This window comes from Agelaius phoeniceus, chromosome 31 (assembly GCF_051311805.1).
Source record: "Agelaius phoeniceus isolate bAgePho1 chromosome 31, bAgePho1.hap1, whole genome shotgun sequence".
Lineage (NCBI taxonomy): Eukaryota > Metazoa > Chordata > Aves > Passeriformes > Icteridae > Agelaius > Agelaius phoeniceus.
Genome location: NC_135295.1, coordinates 4,907,835 through 4,928,087, shown reverse-complemented (window position 1 = coordinate 4,928,087; position 20,253 = coordinate 4,907,835). Strand labels below are relative to the sequence as shown.

Sequence of the window (20,253 nt, the reverse complement as noted above, 5' to 3'; positions counted from 1 at the left end):
GTGGGGACTGTGCTGGGCTCTGAGTCACCCCAAAATCTGAGGCACCTCATGAAGGAGCTGTGACCCCCATGGCCACCCAGCCACTGCCCATCCCTGGCACCCCCATTCCCTTGGAAACCCAACCATGGGACCCCCATTGCCTTGGTCTCTCCTCCCTGGGGACCCCCATGCCAGGACTGACATTGCCCAGTCCCACCATTGCCGTGATCCCATCCAATGGGCTGCTTCTTCCTAAGAGCCCCTATTCCTGAGGGTCCCCTTTTTCCCCCTGCACCCCCAGCCCTGGCACCCACACACCATGACCCCAAATCCCTGGGGACCATGTTCCCACAGCACCCCCATCCCTGAATTCCCCCAGGCATGGAAACCCCAATTCCAGTGGACCCTCATTCTCCTGGACACCCATCCTTGGTTCCCCACATCCCTTGAGCCCCCCCACTCCTGGCAACACCATCCCCCACCATGTCCCCATCCTGTCCCCACCCTGCCCACAGCCTGTGCCCAGCTTGTGGCCACCCTGCCCCCACCAAGGGCCACCTACACATGGGGACGGACGTGACCTCGCTTCCTTCCCCTTCATCCCAAGAGCCGCCAGCCAGGGGAGCGGTTGCCACAGCAGCGAGTGACAGCCAGTGCACATGGCTGGGGACACCGGGATGGCCGGGAAGGTGGCGCTGCTCCTGTGGGGTGAGTGCCCCGGGCACGGGCCTGACACCCTGGGAATGGGGAGGGGAGGGGGCACAGAGGGGCTGCGAGGTCTCCCGGGGTCCTCAAGGCCAGCAGGACATGGAGCCCAGTGTGACCAGAGTTGTGGGGTGGCCATGGGGACAGGACACGGGACACACACAGGGGAACTGGGATGTGGGGACAGGGACAGGAGGATGGAGTTGTGGGGACAAGGATGCTACAGAAGGAAACTTGGGGCTTGGGCAGCTGTGGGTACAGAGACAGGGGAAGAGGGACACAGGGTGCAGGGACAGGAACAAGGGGACAAGCACCATGTGCTTGAGCCATGGGGACAGGTGCCACCAAAATGGGACCATGGGCACAGGGTCATGGGAATGTGGCTATGGGTCTGGCAGGGATGACCTGTGCCAGCACAGGGGTCCCCATGCCTGACCATGAGTTGGCTGCTGTGTCCCTGTCCTCGAGACCTCTGTGCCACACCCATGCCCTCACTGAGACCTTTCTCAGGGCAGCCCCCTCCCACCCTGCCCCCGTGCCTCTGTCCCCACGGTGCCACCCCCACCCAGCCCTGTCCCTTCCTTCTCCTTTCCAGCCCAGACCCTCGGCCTCACTGGTGAGTCCTCGGGGGATGCCATGGCCCCACCCCACTGTCCCCAGCCCCACACTGGCCCTGGCAGGCTGGTGTCCCCTGTCACCCACAGGTGCCCAGACCACCCAGCTCCTGGTGGAGCCGCCCTGGAGGCCGGCGGTGCTGTGGGACCGGGTGACCCTGACCTGCCAGGGCTCGGGGACCGCCGGTGCCACCACCTGGTAAAAGGATGGGCAGCGCTGGGGGCAGCAGGGACGCACCAATGTCACTGTCGCTATGAAAGGCATTTACCGCTGTGACAGACCTGGCACTGGGCTCAGCCCCACTGTTATTGTCTCAGAAGGTGAGGGGGGTTTTGGTGTCCCCAGCCTTGCACCCACAGGCACCCCAAGGACTCTGGGTGGGCTCCGCTCCATGGGTCACCTCCTGTGTGACCAGAGCCCATCCCCTGCCCTGGGGACATCCAGAGCACCCCAGAGCGAGAGGACCCTGTTTGTGGAATTGATGACCTCTGGTGCACTGGGTGTGACTCAGTGAGGGTCCCGATGTCAGCGGGACCCTTGAGATCCCTGTGATGTGATGAATCCCCTCTGTCCCCCAGATGATCTGGTGCTGCAGGTGCCGGCGTGGGCGCTGCTGGAGGGGGACACGGTGACACTGCGCTGCCGGGGCTGGCGGAACAGCACGGTCACCTCGGTGTCCTTCTACCACGAGGGGAAGGAACTGGGGGTGTTCCCTGATGTCACTGAGCTTTCCCTGTCCCCTCTGCAGCTGAGCCACGATGGCCACTACAGCTGCAGGGGCAAGGTGGGATCCTGGGGATGGAGGGAGTCACCACCAGTGACAGTGACAGTGCACGGTGAGCACCACAAAGTCCCCACCCCGACACCCCCACAGCCCCTCCCCAGGGACTCGGGGCCAAAATTCCCTCTCCCCTCTCCTTCCCAGAGCTCTTCTCGGTGCCAGTGCTGCAGGGTCCCCCCGAGCCCATCCTCACATTCCCCCTGACTCTCAGCTGCCTCAGAACCGCCAGCCCCCTGCAGCCCTGAGCCCCCCTCCTGCACGTGTTCTACCGGGATGGGAAGATGGTGGGAGACCCGCAGGGGTCCCCACAGCTGCTGGTGCCCACCATGGGGGTCTCCCACTCGGGGAATTACAGCTGCCAGCTGCGCCCTGAGCAGGGGGAGTGTGGGGAAAAGCAGCACCTGGCTCCATGTCATGGTGCACAGGGAGTGCAGGATGGACAAAGGGATTGGCCATCTCCAAGTCCCCAACAAAAATTTCCTTGCTCCTTCTATTACTCCCCTTGTGCCCACACCCTTCTGTGTTATGACCCCACCCCTGAAATCCCCCATCACACCCGTCCCCCATCCCTGTCCCCCCACACCGGCTGCCAGCCCCACCCTGTGCCCTCAGCCCTGTCTCTGTCCCCGCAGTGCCCGTGGCCAATGCCACCATCACCCCCTGTGCCCTTGACGTGACACCGCAGGACACAGGGACACACAGGGACACAGGTGGGGTCCCACAGGGTCATCAGGGAGTGCAGGACCCCTGGGGTGATGGGTGACCCTGATGTGTCCCCCTCTGTTTCTTGCAGTGGCCGCAGGGGTCGGTGGGGCCCTTTTGTTCCTGGTCCTGCTCGTGGGTGTCATTGTGGCCTGGAACTGGTGGCACCGTGTGGGTGGGTGACAATGGGGGGACGGGGGTCCCAGGCGACTGTAGGGGTGTCCCAGTCTCTCTGCAAGCCTCTCAAGTCCCTGGGCCTTACCCGGGTCGGCAGAGAGTGGGGGGGGTAGCCCCACCACGGCCGACTGCAGGGAGACACTCTCTGTGCCCCGAGGGTGCTGAGGGCACTCAGGCTGGTTGCCTTCGTTGCAGCAGAGACGACCGAGACGTCGGTGGAAGAGGAAAGGGGCCGACTCCCAGCAGGGGATATTCCAAGGTTTTATTAAGGAGTCCCGAGGGAGCTCCTATGCCTCAGGGGGTTCCTCCTGCCGAGAGCACTGGGGGACGTTCGGAGCTTACATTTAAAGGGGGGAGGAAACTAACATAGATAAAATCCTACTGACCAATAGGTATCTCTGGGGGATGGGTGCTGGGGGGACAGACATACAAAACAGCGTATGGGGCAGGACTTGGGGGGTTGACCCTTGGCCCCTGGCTAATCACTCGACAACTTGGACCGAAACTTCTAGGTAGGGGGCTGGGATGTCGAGGTGACTGACAGAGAGCCAGGGTGGGGGTTTTGGAGATCTTATCCCAGGAAAGGGATAACACAAAAGGAGGGGGGGGGGTGCAGTCTGAGATAAACCATTTGGGAAAAACATGGGAATACAAAACCAACTACTTCAAGGTATTACAAAATATAAGAACACACTACAACATCTCCCTCTTTTCGTTTAAATAAAAAAGGAAGAGGCACCTAAACATTAAATTTCAGCTCGGAGTGCTATCAAGCATCAGCAAACCAAGGCTGTTTGATAAATCCTGCAGAGGTTTCTGTCCCTTCCTCAGAAGAGGTGGGAACAGTCACCTGATTGACCTCTAAAGGGGAAATAGCTTTCGAGATCAGTTTGGTCACAATGCTCTTGATGATCCCAAAACTGATCAAAATAACAAGAAGAACAAGCAAAACTAAAAATACAGATTTCAAAATGGATTTGACCCAGCCCGAGAGTCCCCATCCCTGAAAGAGTCCATCCATCCAGTCCGCTGTTTCTTGCTTGATGTCTTGGACCATTTGTTGCATCTTCCCGATGATTTTGTGGACATTTTCAGCTTTGGATGACAGATTCAGGCAACAGAGACCTTCAAACTCCTCACAACGATGGTTATGTAGCAAGAGGAGAAAATCAATTGCAGCCCGATTTTGTAGGGTGGCTTGCCTTGTTGTTTCATCGTCTGCCAGGAGGTCTGAAAGTGCAGCTGATGTAATATTGGCCTGTTTAGCAACCCAACACTCTAGATGTGATAATTCCCCTAGAGCTTTGGCTGCAGACACCCATGGCAAAAACACGGTGATCGCAACTCCTTTTGGTTTGGACCAATGTACAATTTCAGAATCACAATTTGGGTCCAGATTCCTTAAATCTCTCTTTTTGCGGGCCGAATTGCGGGTGTTGGTTTTGGTTCGCCAATCCATAATTTGGGTTTTGTTGGGTGTAAACAGGCTCAGCTTTCCAATGGTGCATGGACCTCCGATTAGACGAGAGGGGATGCCTGCCCATGCCCTGTCCCCGCAAATGAGGAAAAACCCCTTAGGAAGGGCACGGGGCTTATTATCAGGGGTAGAAGGTATTCCTACTTGGGAAATTTTCTTACACCAAATTTTTGCTGTGTAATTCACTTTAAACTGTTTGACTTCATGGTACAAATCTACTTGATCTTTTGGTGTAAACGTAAACTGAACACAATAGAATGCCTTGGCAGAACCAAGGAGTTCAAATTCTTGGGGTTCTTTTTCTGCTACTGCTTGTCTATCAATTAATTTTGACCAAGGGGATAACGGATTATATACTGGGGGAAGGGGAGCAGCTAATGTTGGCGGAAATTCATCATATTTGGATGGGATCCCCACAAGGCAAGTGGACATCGGGTCAGACACAGAAGAGGTTGACAGGCAAATGTGGTCTTGGTTGAGGACTCTGGCGAGGGTGGTCCACACATTTGCTTGGGGTTGTGGAACAATCCACATCTGACCTGGATGGACGGCTGTCAACAGAAGCAACGGAAGGATGGGGCTCATTCTGATGACACCAGGGCTGAGTTCAGATCAAAGGAAAACACTAAAACTGAAAATAAAAAATGTTAGGGATGAGGTCCAGGTAACAACAATTTAACTTTAAAGAGTCTGACGGCGCTTCCTCCTCCAGCAGGCACTGGCTACCTGTGTTGCAGCTTTGTCCTTTGACACCTTAGGAATGTACGGTCTCACCCACCTGGAGGGGATCCATCTCAAGCCCGAGGGAGTGGATACGCACGCATACCCCCTACCCCAGACTACGAGCTCATGGGGCCCCTCTATTTTCCAAGTTTCAGGGTCCTTTATGAGGACTGGCGAACGGACTTTTAATTTGTGCTGACTGTTCTCGTTAAAATGTCTTACAATAGGTGGGTTAAGGTTTTCATAGGTACAGTTCAAAAAGTTCAGTGTGAACAGCGCTTTGGACAGCTGGATTTGAGGGGTCTCTGTTTTCATCACTTCACGTTGTCGGTGAAGAACCTTTTTTAGGTTCTGATGGGCTCTCTCCACCACAGCTTGGCCTGTCGGGGAATAGGGGATGCCTGTTTTGTGTTCTATTCCCCATTGCTGCAGGAAGCTCTGAAGGTCTTTGGACTTGTACGCTGGGCCATTGTCTGTTTTGATGACCTTAGGGATTCCTAATGTGGAAAAGGCTTGCATGAAATGCTTCTTTACCTCACTGGCTTTCTCCCCTGTGTGGGCAGAAGCATAGATGGCACCAGAAAAGGTATCCACGGAGACGTGGACATATTTAAATCTGCCAAATGATGGGATGTGGGTTACATCTGTCTGCCACACTTCGCAGCTCTGCAAGCCCCTAGGGTTTGCACCTGCACTTAAGGTAGGTAGTGACTGATTTTGACAAGAAGGGCAGGTGGCTACGATGGCCTGGGCTTGTTTGTGCTTCAGATGGAATTGTCGGACCAAGGCAGGTGCATTCTGATGAAAAAATTGATGACTGATCTTTGCTTGTTGGAATACCTCTGGGAGCGGGGCCATCTTGGCTGTAGCCGCAAGGGCATCAGCTTTCCGGTTACCTTCTGCAATGAACCCCGGCAGGTCTGTGTGTGACCTAACATGCATCACATAAAATGGGTGTTCTCGGCCAGAAATAATTCTTACTAACTTAGAAAGTAATTCATATAAAGGAATGTTGGAAACTTCTTGCAACACAGCATTCTCTGCCCTAGACACTACACCTGCAACATAAGCTGAATCAGTAACTACATTTAAAGGCTCAGGAAACTTCTCAAAAGCTCTGACTACAGCGGCCAACTCAGCAATTTGGGGTGATCCTTCCACCTTAGCAATATCTGCTTCCCACTGTTGAGTTTGGGGATCTTTCCAAGTTACCACTGACTTGTGAGACGCACCAGACGCATCAGTAAAAACTGTCAGTGCTTTTAGAGGTGTCCTGCTCTGAATACTTGTCAGTGATAATGAAAACTGAACATCTGAATTGAAAATTTTGTGGGCCGGTCTGTGAATTGAAATTTGGCCTGTGTAGCTATCTAGGGCTAATTGCAAGGCTTCATTCTCTTGATAAAATTGCTCTAGCATTGCTTGAGACAAATGGCCTGATTTCAGGTTTAAGGAAATGTAAATGCAGTCAAAGTCACACCCTGCCAATTCTCTGATCCGTATCCTTGCTTTCCGGATCAATTCTGCCATCAGCTCTTGTGGCATTGTCATCCTTTTTGACCTGTTGTGACTGAGAAAGACCCATTCTATAATTAAGAGGGGATCTTTCTTGACCTGGTCCTTTTTCTTTGCCTGGACAGTTTCCCACTGAAAAATCATACCATGGAGGTGTGGCAATTTGCCTAAGATGATAAATTTGAAGGGGAGACCCTGCTGGCACCTGTGGGCCTGCCTAGTAGACATGATTTCCTGAACTTTCTCCAGTGCGGTTTTCGCTTCCTGGGTGAGGGTCCTAGGAGCACTAAGGTCATCTCCCCCTTTTAACAAATTGAAAAGGGGGGCTAGGTCTTCAGTGGAAATGCCTAGCCAAGGTCTCACCCAATTTAAGGATCCACAAAGTTGATGGAGATCCGCTAAGGTTTTGATATCATGTTTGATAGTCAATTTTTGCGGCACAATGGTCCGCTTTCCAATCTCAAGGCCCAGGTACTTCCAAGGTGGCATCTTTTGAATCTTTTCTTCTTGGAGCTCGAACCCTGCAGCAACCAATGCATTGATTGTCAGGTCAAGTGTGTGAGTAAGCATGTCATCACTTGGGGCACACACCAGGATGTCATCCATGTAGTGCAGGATGATGGAATCTCCTGCAGCTTCACGGACTGGAGACAACAAGGAAGAGACATACCTCTGGCAAATCACAGGACTGACTTTAAGTCCCTGAGGGAGGACGGTCCAATGGTATCTCTTCATTGGGGCCTCCAGGTTAATGGTGGGAACCGAGAAGGCAAAACGCGGAGCATCGTCAGGATGTAGGGGAATGTGAAAAAAACAATCTTTGATGTCAATTACAGCTAAAGACCAATTTTGTGGAAGCATGCTTGGTGAGGGCATCCCTGGTTGTAGGGACCCCATGTCCTCAATAACGTTGTTGATTTGACGGAGGTCATGGAGTAGTCTCCACTTGTCTTTGTTTGGTTTTTTAATGACAAAGACAGGCGAATTCCACGGCGACGTGGTCTCCACAATGTGACCTTTTTCTAACTGCTCTTGTACAAGTTCTTCAAGCGCCTTTAATTTGGTTTTATTGAGCGGCCACTGAACTACCCTTATAGGAGTATCAGTTTTCCAAATCAATTTTTGGGCATGGCGCACCTCAGCGACCGCTCCCCGAAAAACCTGCGGGTTTTCTGGGATGTCAATTGTGGTTCCCCATTGAACCATTAAATCTCTGCCCCAGAGGGGCTCTGTGTAGTCTAAAACAAACGGGCGAATAGAAGCTATTTTGCCATTGGGTCCCTCAATTTGAACAACGTTTTTTGACTGTCTTGCCAATTGAATTCCCCCTACACCTTGCACGTGTCCTGCTACGTTTTGCAATTCCCAGTGTGATGGCCACTCTTTAGATGGAATAATCGTGACATCTGCTCCAGTATCTAAAAGTCCTTGTATGGACTTGTACTCACCACCGCGGTGTAACCCACATGATAGCTTGGGTTTTTCTTTTCCCAATACCTGAGTCCAGCAGACATTGGGACGGAGTTTACCTCTGAGGGTGTTTGCTTGCTCCTGGTCCCATGGAGGCTCAGGCACTGGGATGGCTTGGGCTATGATTTGGCCTTTGGGCAAGTACACGGGTGGATGAGTACAGTGAAGCCATATGACAAATTGTTTCGGGTCTGATGATATGAGACCCGGAGGAATAATAATTTCTTGGGGTGTGTGTTTTGTGTCCCCAAGGACGACATACTTACTGTGACGCTTCTGGCAAAGCTGTGTCCAAGTACCTGGTTGTTCAGGGTTAACAGATATGAAATGCCAGTTAGTGTCTCTGAGATGGAGAGGTTCGGTCAACGCCAGCCTGTAAGGGTTATGGGAAGAGTCAGTGGTTAAAATTGGTCTGGGATTATTCCAATGAAATGAATGTTCTGTTTTGTTCAAAGCCAGTGCCTCGCTTGGCACTGATACATCTTTTACACTAGATTTCTTTTCCCTCCCCCGTACTTGAATTGAGCCCACCCTATTTTTGTCATAGCGCTGGGGAAAGGAGCGCTCTTTACTCAGTTTTTTGAGAGGTGGTCCTTTGGGCAATCCTGGTTTCTAAGCTTATTGTATTTAAAATCTAAAAACTGCTTTTTCAGAGGGCAGCCAGGCATCCAATGCCCCAACTTCCCACAAAGATGGCAAGGTCTATTAGAGCTGGAGATTCTCTCTTGTGGCATCGTGACATGCTGGAGCTGGCTGGTAAATGGTGGCTCAGGGGTTTCCACTGCAGCAATCCTCCTCTGTGGTTTTGGTCTCTCGTCGTGGTCAGCGAGGGTGATGGTAACTTTCTTCTCACACACTTCAAGCATGGCCTGCAGCGTAGGCGTTGGGTCAAGAGGCAGGCTGAGGATAGCAGCTTTGCACTTCTCATTGGCATTTTCTTTAGCGATCTCGGTGAGGATTTCCATCCTGGCTCCTTCATTCTGAACTTGCAATTCAACAGCTTTTCTCAACCTTTCCACAAAACTCAAAAAGGACTCAGATGGAGATTGTGTTATTTTCAAATAATTTTCAATTGGAATACTAGGACGGAGCCCAAAGAAAGCTTTCTCAGCTGCTCTAGCACCTTCTCTGAAAGCCCTTGTGGGAATGCTTTCTGCCTGGGTCACGGCGTTTTCCCAACCCCCCTGTCCACAGAGATGATCGAGGGATAACATATTACCATAAACATCACGAGCAGTAGCTTCATCAGCCCACAGAGCTGGTAAAATTGCTCTCAATCCTTTTTGCCATGCAACTTCCCACAAGAGATATTCAGAAGAGGATAACAGGCAGGAAAAAAGGTGTTTTATATCAGCAGGGGTTAAAATGTGAGCGAATAATGTAGCTTTAAGGAGCCCTCTAAAATATTCACTTGATCTTCCAAAATCTTTTTGGGCTTTGGCTAGTTCTTTAACAGAAGCAACAGAAAGGGGGCTATAATTTGGCTGGAATGCCCCGGTGGCATCTGGAATATATGAGACAGGGGCAGCAGAAAAGGACTGTGCTGTTTCCGGGTTCGGTCTCCCGGCGACAGCGTCTCTTATCACACTGGTCTGAGGGCCAGAGGGCGGGCCGTGGGGGGGGCGGAGGGAGCCCGCGGCGGGCGGGCAGAGCTCTGAGGGGGCGGGGGCGGCCAGGGCCAGGGCGGGAGGGGCGGCCGGGGCCGGAGGAGGAGACGGGGGAAGGGCGGGAGGGCGGGTTTCGGGGGCGGGGTGCTCCGAGCAGAATGGGTTGTTGGGAGAGCGAAAGGGATTCTGGGAAAGAGAGGAAACCACCATTGCCACGTGGTGTCCGCCATTATGGTCCTGAGAAGTTACCGGGCGCGGATCGGGGGTACCAAGGCGGGCACTAAGGTTGTGAGACACGGTATTATAACTTGGGGAAGCAGGGGGGAGGGTGGGATTTCGGGAATTCAGGGCAGAAGTGTCCGGGTTGGAGACAGGGAACCTCGGGGGGGGAGCAGGGGTTTGTGCAGGGGCTGGGAGTGGGGAAAGGGGGGTGGGGGACGGAGAACCGAACTCGGAGGGGGGTAGATCGGGTTTTTGGGAGACAGAGATATTGAAACTGTTGCCGGATGGCTGTTCTTGCATCTTTAAATTAAATTTTACAACATTTCTTATCTGCAGGGCTAAGAAAGCAAATTTTGACGGAGAGGTGTCTCCTGCTTTCCCTGCCTTCAATAATTCACTACCAATTTTGTCCCAAAAAGCCAAATCACTGAGATTTTCAGTGGACACGTCGGGGAAGTGAAGGAAAAGCCATCTGACGAACTGTTTAACATCTGTTTTTGAAAATCGGATTTTTTCACTCTTAAGAATGTTTAAGAGATGATAATAGACACCCTTGTGAGATACAGAAAGCCTAGCACCCATTTTGGCTCTGATTTTAAATTTGTATCTCAAATTTCAGCAACCCAGGTGGGGGGGGGGGGAGGAGAAAAAAGCCTACAGCTGGCAGCCTGCCCACAATAGAGAGAAAAAAAAACTTCAGCCCTCCGCGGCGGGGCTGAGAACAAAGGGCAGGGAAACACCCCCTCCCAAAGAGGGGAGAAACAAGAGAAGGGTAAAACTTACCAATCCAACTGCAGGAGAGGGGAACGAAAAAGCCTGGGATGTTGATTTCCACCTAAAGCTGACTTCTTAGGGTACATAAGAAGCTCCCAGCTTCGTCCACAGGAGAGCAACTCACTAAAACGGAGTGTGTTCTTCCGAGGTAGCTTGCCGGCCAAAGGCTTATCGAACAGACTGAAAGTATGTCCGAGCCCCTTTCCGTGGGCTCCTGGAATGGTCCCAGAGCCCCACGTTGGGCGCCAAGCTGTCCCAGTCTCTCTGCAAGCCTCTCAAGTCCCTGGGCCTTACCCGGGTCGGCAGAGAGTGGGGGGGGTAGCCCCACCACGGCCGACTGCAGGGAGACACTCTCTGTGCCCCGAGGGTGCTGAGGGCACTCAGGCTGGTTGCCTTCGTTGCAGCAGAGACGACCGAGACGTCGGTGGAAGAGGAAAGGGGCCGACTCCCAGCAGGGGATATTCCAAGGTTTTATTAAGGAGTCCCGAGGGAGCTCCTATGCCTCAGGGGGTTCCTGCCGAGAGCGCTGGGGGATGTTCGGAGCTTACATTTAAAGGGGGGAGGAAACTAACATAGATAAAATCCTACTGACCAATAGGTATCTCTGGGGGATGGGTGCTGGGGGGATAGACATACAAAACTGCGTATGGGGCAGGACTTGGGGGGTTGACCCTTGGCCCCTGGCTAATCACTCGACAACTTGGACCGAAACTTCTAGGTAGGGGGCTGGGATGTCGAGGTGACTGACAGAGAGCCAGGGTGGGGGTTTTGGAGATCTTATCCCAGGAAAGGGATAACACAAAAGGAGGGGGGGGGGTGCAGTCTGAGATAAACCATTTGGGAAAAACATGGGAATACAAAACCAACTACTTCAAGGTATTACAAAATATAAGAACGCACTACAACATCGGGGCCCCTATAATTGGGGAACGAGAGTGTGGCATCACAATCCCAGTGTTGTGACATTGGCTGGGGGTGCTGTAAAGCTTGGGGAGGTGCAGGAGGGTTGTTCAGGGATGCTGGGGGTAATTGCAGCGGCCCTGGGGGTGTTTGGGGGGTCTCTGTCCCTCCTGGGCTTTGGGTACTTAAGCCTGAGTTGATTTGAGGTACGGAGGAACCTGTTCATGAATTCTGGGGGGCTCCAGGAATGCATGGGGGTCCTGTTGAAGATTGAGGGTCCCATGGGAGTTCAGGAATCCTGAGAGCAGTCAGGGCCCTGGGGACCCCAGAGTCACCCCTCCCCTCTTTCCTCTGCAGCTTCCAGGAAGAACCAGGAAAGGTGAGTGGGGAGCTCAAACCACGCGCTCCCTATTTTCCCCAACCCCCAAGACCTCCCATTCCCTCCCCCACATCCCCTTTATTCCCTCAGGGCACCCCCGGATCCTCTGGCCCCCCCAGAGCAGGGGGAGGTGCTGTACACCCACGTCATGGTCACCAAGAGGGCAGGGGGTGAGTACGGGGGGGACACACGCAGAGGGACACGTCACCCACCAGTGTCACCCCACCCAGATCCCACAGCCCGTGTCTCTCGCAGCGTCCCCCCGTGCCACCACCCTCCAGCATCCCCAGCTGACCAACACGGAGCTACGGGGACCCCAGGGGCGACCGCGGGAACCCGGTGACATCTACGGGAATGTGCTGTGACACTGGGGGGAACTGGGGGCACTGGGGGTCCCCACCCATGGGCACCCACTCGTGTCTCTGCTGCCACTAAAAACTGCCCCAATCCCTCCCCGTGGGGGCACAAAGATCCCAAAGGGCTGAGAGAAGAACAATTTCCTGAAACAGCAATGAGAGAGAATAAAACCAACAGCAACAGCAATAAGGTACAGTGTCCAAATTGTCACACAAGGAACAATTTCCAGGGAAAGCCCCCAAAAAGGAACAAACGCCTGACAGTTCCCGCCAGCAGGCTTCCTTCACCAGAGGAACCTGGCAGGGCTCTGGACCTTCCTTGCTCTGATGGCCAAAGTGGCCTTCAGGAGGCTCTGGATTCTCTTTTCCCCTGTCCCAAACCATCCTCTGCCCTGTTCCCCACACAAGGATGTCACCAAGGCCCTGTGGGAATTCCAGAACCCCCTCCTTTCCCAGGGCAGTCGGGATCAGGCCATGGCACAGGGCGGGGTGTCATAGACAGGAAAAGTTTGATGTCTGGAGATATTTTGGAACACCTGTGTGTAGCAGGGGTGGGTCAGGCCTTGCTTATGGTGAGACAGGGCCCCGTCTGTCCGTCAGTCTGTCAGCCATGTCCCACTGGGGACAGTGTGATGCTCTGCCAAAGCCAGCTCCTGAGCGGCCGTGTGACCAGGAGTGCCAGCTGGGGAGAGGGCCCTTGGTGGCCCATCTGCTTTAAAGGACAAAGCATGAGGTGACCATGTCCCTGACCGTGTCTTCTCTTGGGGTGTCTGTCCCAACCACACTGGAACCCAGCAGCTGGCACCTCATTTAAATGAGAAATATCTACCAAGGAAAGTGAGGATGTTCCTGGAATGGTAGGAAGACACATGTCTAAAAATCTTTTTAATTTGAAAAATGATGGGGCTTCCAGGCAAAAGTGTAGGAAAAGGAATAACAGCTCTTTACTGGGAAATTTATAAAGCAGAACAGAACCAACAACACAAACCCAGAACTTTCCCTCCCGTGCAGCCCTGTTGGTTTTTGTGGCAGTTATAACCGCGGCCAGCAGGGGGCGCTGCAGAGAGCACTCCTGGCCAGCAGGGGGCGCCCCGCTCCAGCTCCCTCCCCTCAGGGGCCATGGCGGCCTCGGCCGGGAGGGAGGAGGGCAAATCGCTCCTTTTGCAAACTCACGGCCACCAATCGGTCCCGGCACCACCACCGGCAGCGGGCAGAAGCTGCCAAGGCAGCAGGTTGGATCCCAGTGCCCACTGGCAGCGTAGCAGCGTCCCAGGGCCAGGCACACGCCCTGCACAACACCCGCGACCGCTCTCCATGATCCCGAATGGAAGGAAGGCAGCGCCTGACCCCAGGCAGGTGTCGTGTCCACAGCAGCCCCTCTGGTGGCTTTACTCCACAATTCCTGCAAACCTTCAGCCTTTCACTCAAGTAAGGAAGACAGGGATGCAGCAGCTTTGGGGACACCTGGAATCCAGACAGGGTCATTCCCCACAGCCCCACCATGACTGTGGGTTAGAGCCCCTGCTCAGTATTCCCACACATTTCCCTGTTGTCTAGCAGCCGATGCAGAACCCAATTATTCTTTCCGGGCCATTCCAAAGGGCTGCAGGTTTGAGACAGGAAGGACGTGGGTCCAGGTCAGGTTTTTGAGCAGATTTTTGTCTTTGCAGGGTTTCTGGGGCTCTCCCAGGTCCTTGCTGCAAGGGACCTAATGATCAATTGGTGCATTTCCAGACTGCTTGCCTCTTAGCTGCCCCTGCACAGGGCAGTTTCCAGCCAGCCCTGCTCTGAAAACCATCAAAGGCCCTCCCAGAGCCACTGCTTGGGCTCCCATTGGGTTCTGTGCTTCTTGCAGGGCTGAGCAAACCACAGGCAGGGCTTTTTCCACCCACAGAATTCTCACCTCTGCAGCAGCTCTAAAGCTGCCAGAATCAAAGCCAAGGGGGCAGGGGAGACCCTCAGGTGCTGGCTGCCACCTGGAGCTGGGCAGAGCAGGGCTGGGCAATGGCCATCCCTGTGCAGTGGGGCTGGGCCATGGCTGGGCCCCACCCTTGCATTGACAGGGGTCCCCAGGATGTGCCACCCCTGGGACAGGTGCCCGGCCAGGAATGTGCAGGGACATTTCCAGAACTGCCACACCTAGGACAGGACCCCCCATGCCAGGATGTGTCACCCCCTGGGACAGGATCCCCCCAGGACAGAATCAAGCTGGATGTGCCACCCCAGGACACATCTGCCCCCCTTTCCCATCTGACTCTCAGCACAAACGGCCTCTTCCTTCTTGTCCAGGAAAAATAATGTGAAAGTGTTGAGGGGGCACAGCCCAACACCTCTATCCCCCACAGCCTCCCCACCCTTCCCTGCACCTCCAACTCCCCATTTTCCCCCTCCCCTGGCTCCCCCCAACTCCTTCCTTGCTCAGGTGCTGCCTTGAATTGCTGAGTTCGGAACAGGGTGTGAGGGAACATGGCACAAAAGTGAGCAAAATAAGGAAATAAGAGAAATAAAGAGAGGAAAAATCAAGGGCAGGGGAGGGCACAGAGGCAGAGCTACCCAGGACCCCCATGTGATGCCTGCCCAGTAAATGAGCACCCCAGGGGGCAGTGCTGGGCTCTGAGTCACCCCAAAATCTGAGGTACCACGTGAAGGAGCTGTGCCCCCTGTGCCTACCCAGCCACTGCCCATCCCTGTGGGAACCATGGGATCCCCATTGCCTTGGTCTCTCCTCCCTGGGGGCCACCATGCCAGGACTGACATTGCCCAGCACCACCATTGACTTGATCCCATCCCATGGGCTTCTTCTTCCCCCAGAACCCCTATTCCCGAGGGTCCCCTTTTTCCCCCTGCACCCCCAGCCCTGGCACCCACACACCATGACCCCGAATCCCTGGGGACCATGTTCCCAAACCACCCCCAACCCTGAATGCCCCCAGGCATGGAAACCCCAATTCCAGTGGACCCCCATTCTGCTGGACACCCATCCTTGGTTCCCCACATCCCCTGAGCCCCCCCAGTTCTGTCAAGACCATCCCCCACCATGTCCCCAGACTGTTCCATCATTTCCCCAGCTTGTGGCCACCCTGCCCCCACCAAGACCACCTACACATGGGGTCGGACGTGACCTCGCTTCCTTCCCCTTCATCCCAAGAGCCGCCAGCCAGGGGAGCGGTGGCCACAGCAGTGAGTGACAGCCAGTGCACATGGCTGGGGACACCGGGATGGCCGGGAAGGTGGCGCTGTTCCTGTGGGGTGAGTGCCCCGGGCACAGGCCTGACACCCCGGGTATAGCGAGGGGAGGGGGCACAGGGGGGCTGTGGGGTCCCCTGAGGTCCCCAATACCAGCAGTGCCAGTCCATGTTACCCACAGTGGACCTTGGTGGGACTGGGGATGTAGGGGAGTTGTTGGGACAGGAACAGGGGACAGCAATTTGGGGATGGGGATGTGGGGACAGGAATGTGGGGACTGGCACCTTTGGGCTCAGGTACCTGTGGGAATAGGGACAAGGGAACTGGGATGCATGGGCATAAGGGGACAAGAACCACAAGGATGTGGCCATGGGGATGGGATCATGAGCTGGTGGGGGTGACCTGGGCCAGCATGGGCTGTGTCTGTGATGTCCTCGTGCCCGTGTTCTCCCCAGTGTCCCCATGTTCTGCTTCAGCCCAGGGTGGCCTCAGTGTCCCTGTCCCCAAGGTGTATGTGCCACAGGGATGTGATGCATGGGTAGCTGTGACACAGACATGTCTCCTTGCCTCTCCAAATCTTTTGGGGACGACCCAGACACACTTTCTAACAAGAACTGCTGTCCCGACGGGGACAGTTGTGGGACAGCCACCACACCCTGTGCCCCATGTGCCTCAAGCCCAGCAGTGCCCTCCCCACCCAGCCCTGTCCCTTCTCCCTTCCAGCCCAAACCCTCGGCCTTGCTGGTGAGTCCTCAGGGGATGCCATGGACCCACCCTGCTCTCCCCAGCCCCACGCTGGCCCTGGCAGGCTGGTGTCCCCTGTCACCTGCAAGTGCCCAGACCACCCAGCTCCTTGTGGAGCCCCCCTGGAGGTCGACAGTGCTGTGGGACCGGGTGACCCTGACCTGCCAGGGCTCGGGGACCGCTGGTGCCACCACCTGGTACAAGGATGGGCAATGCTGCTGGCCAGGATGCAACACCATCAGTGCCCCCCATAGTGGCATCTACTGGTGTGACAGATCTGGCACTTGGATCAGCCCACCTGTGACTGTCTCAGATTCTGGGGGGGGGTTTGGGTGTCCACAGCCTGGCACCCACAGGGACCCCGAGAGCTCTGGTTGGGCATTGCTCCATGGGTCACCTACTGTGTGACCAGAGCCCGTCCCCTGCTCTGGGGACATCCCAGATCATCCCAGAGCGGGCGGAACTCATGTTGGGATTGGGGACCACTTGTGCACTGGGTGTGTCCCAAGGAGGGGGTCCCAGGGCTATCAGGTGTGATTGGACCTCTCTGTCCCCCAGACTGGCTGGTGCTGCAGGTGCTGATGCAGGCACTGCTGGAGGGGGACACGGTGACACTGCACTGCCGAGGCTGGCAGAACAGCACGGTCACCATGGTGTCCTTCTACCACATTCTCCAAGGGTTTTCGCAGCACTGCCTGAATCCTTCATCCCTCCCTTTACTCCTCCCTGGGTCACCCCAAATTTCCCAAGTCCCTCTTGGTTTCCCCCATGACTGCCCAGTTCCCTGTCCAGATCCCTCATCCCTCTCTTTGTCCTCCCCAGCCCTCCCTGGATTCCCCACCCCTTCCAAGGTCCCTGCTCCACTCTCTGGTCTCCCTTCCCTCCCTGGCTCCTCCCGCCCATCTCTAAATCCCAAATCATTCCCTGAGGCTCCTCAGTCTCTCGTCTGGTTCCCCATCCCTGCCTGGGTCAGTCCCCCTTTCCACGGGGTCTCGCCATTGTCCCCAGGTCCCAACGTGCCTCCCAGGGTCCCCTTCTGCTCACTGGGATCCTCTCTGCTCCCCTCCAAACCCCTTTTTTCCCTTCCATGTCCCCCACCTCCCCTGGGTCCCCAATCCCATCTCTGTTCCCCACTCCTGCAGGTGTCCCACTCTCAGGGGTGTCCCTGTCAGCACAGCCCCCTGGGGGACAGGTGGCACTGGGGGACCGCCTGGTGCTGAGCTGCATGGTGGCCATGGGGACAGGTCCCCTGTCTTTCTCCTGGCACCGGGAGGGCTCGGAGCCATTGCTGGGCACCGGCCCCCGCCTGGAGCTGAAACACATTGGGGACAATGACAGCGGCCAGTACCGGTGCCGGGTCAGCGACGGGGAAAGGGAGGCCAAGAGTGACCCCCTGAATGTCACCATCCTGGGTGAGTGGGACCCTCGGGCTGGGGATGACTCCACCCACGGCACCCCCATCCCATCTCGCCCAGTGCCAGCCCTGTCTGTATCCCCACAGTGCCTGTGGCCAATGCCACCATCACCCCTGGTCCCCTGTCACACCAGGTGCATGCAGGTGACTCTATCACCTTGTGCTGCTCAGTGCAGGTGGGTTCAGCCCCTGTCACCTTCACCTGGCTACACAATGGGCAGGAGGTGGCCCAGGGTCCCCTCCTGGAGCTCAGGGACATCGATGTGGGACATTCGGGCACCTACCAGTGCGTGGCCACCAACCAGCTGGGACAGGACGGGCACCGCGTGTTCCAGGCACTCAGCCCTGAGCTGGCCCTGGAGGTGACACCTGGCTCACCCTGGGGCACAGGTGGCGTCACACGGGGTCACCAGGGAGTGCAGGACCCCTGGGGTCATGGGTGACCCTGATGTGTCCCCCTCTGTTTCTTGCAGTGGCCGCAGGGGTTGGTGTGGCCATTTTGTTCCTGCTCCTGTTCCTGGGTGTCACTGTGGCCTGGGACCTGTGGCACAGTGTGGGTGGGTGACAGTGGGAGGACGGGGGTCCTAAAAAGCTGTAGAGGCCCCCAGAGTTGGGCAGAGACAGGGCAGCACCCACAGCCCCAGATATGTGACCTTGTCTGGGGGTGCTGATGGTGTCTGGGGAGGTGCTTGAGGGTTTTGTAGAGATGTTGAGAATTCTTTCAGGGGCCCTGGGGGTGTTTGGAGGGTCTATGTATCTCCTGGGTTTTGGGTTCTTGATGCTAACTTGTTTGAGGCCACTGGGGAGGTTCATGAATTCTGGGGGGCTTCAGGGATGCTTGCAGGATCCTGTGGGCAATTGAGGGTCCTGTGGGGATCAGGAGTCCTGAGAGGGTTCAGTGCCCTGGGACCCGACAGTCACACCTCTCCTCTTTCCTCTGCAGCTGCCAGGAAGCACCAGGAAAGGTGAGTGGGGGGCTCAAACGACACTCTCCCCTTTTACCCCAACCCCCAAGACCTCCCATTCCCTCCCCCACATTCCCTTTATTTCCTCAGGGCCCGCCTGGATCCCCCAGCCCCCCCAGAGGAGGGGGAGGTGCTGTACACCCACGTCGTGGTCACCAAGAGGGCAGGGGGTGAGTACGGGGGCAACACACGCAGAGGGACACGTCACCCACCAGTGTCACCCCACCCAGATCCCACAGCCCGTGTCTCTCGCAGCGTCCCCCCGTGCCACCACCCTCCAGCATCCCCAGGTGACCAACGCGGAGCTGCGGGGACCCCAGGGGCGACCGCAGGAACCCGGTGACACCTACGGGAATGTGCTGTGACACTGGGGGGAACTGGGGGGCACTGGGGGTCCCCACCCATGGGCACCCACATGTGTGTCTGCTGCCACTAAAAACTGCTCCAATCCCTCCCTGTGGGGCTCAAAAATTCCAAAGCGTTGAGAGAAGAACAATTTCCTGATACAGCAATGAGAGAGAATAAAATCAGCAGCAACAGCAACAAGGTTCACTGTCCAAATGGTCAAAAAAGGAATGATTTCAAGAGAAAACCACCAAAAAGGAGCAAACCCCAGATGCTGTCCCCAGCACATTTCCTCCACTAGACGAACCTGGCAGGGCCCTGGACCTTCCTTGCTCTGATGGCCAAAGTGGCCATCAGGAGGCTCTGGATTCTCTTGTCCCCTGTCCCAAACCCCTCCTCTGCCGTGTTCCCCACATGAGGATGTCACAAAGGACCTTTGGGGGTTCTGGAACTTCCCCCTTTTCCAGAGCAACCGGGATCAGGCATGGCACAGGGTGGGGTGTCAGAGACAGGCATAGTTTGATGTCTGGAGACATTTTGGAACAGCTGTGTGTGGCAGGGGTGGGCCTTTTGGTTAGACAGGGCCCCATCTGTCCATCAGTCTGTCAGCCATGGCACACTAGGGGCAGTAAGATGCACCAAGTCCTGAGTGGCCGGGTGACCAGAAGTGCAAGCTGGGGAGAGGGCCCTTGGTGGCCCAACTGGCTTAAAAGGCAAAGCATGAGGTGTCCAAGTCCCTGACCGTTTCTGCTCTTGAGGTGTCTGTCCCAACCACACTGGAACCCAGCAGCTGGCAACTCATTTAAATGAGAAACATCTGCCAAGGAAAGTGGGAACCTTCCTGGAATTAAAAGAAGACCCATCACTAAATTATTTTCAATTTAAATAATGATGGGGCTTCCAGGCAAAAGTGTTGGAAAAGGAATAACAGGTCCTTACTAGGAAATTTATAAACCAGAACACAGCAAACAACACAAACCCAGAACTTTCCCTCCCGCTCAGCGCTGTTGGTTTTTGTGGCAGTTATAACCGCGGCCAGCAGGGGGCGCTGCAGGGAGCACTCCCGGCCAGCAGGGGGCGCCCCGCTCCAGCTCCATCCCCTCAGGGGCCATGGCGGCCTCGGGCGGGAGGGAGGAGGGGAAATCGCTCCTTTTGCAAACTCACGGCCACCAATCGGTCCCGGCACCACCACCGGCAGCGGGCAGAAGCCGCCAAGG

At 55.6% G+C, this 20,253-nt stretch overlaps 1 long non-coding RNA gene and 1 pseudogene across 1 annotated transcript; both read left to right on the top strand.

The window, feature by feature from the left end:
- The first annotated feature begins 656 nt into the window (after window positions 1-656).
- The window catches only part of LOC143696208 (Fc receptor-like protein 4), a 35,362-nt pseudogene continuing 15,765 nt past the window's right edge, over window positions 657-20,253 (top strand).
- Window positions 9,962-10,554, top strand: LOC129129688 (uncharacterized). Its single transcript, XR_008535469.2, has 2 exons — window positions 9,962-10,036; window positions 10,310-10,554. It is a non-coding gene; the product is annotated as an uncharacterized LOC129129688 (long non-coding RNA).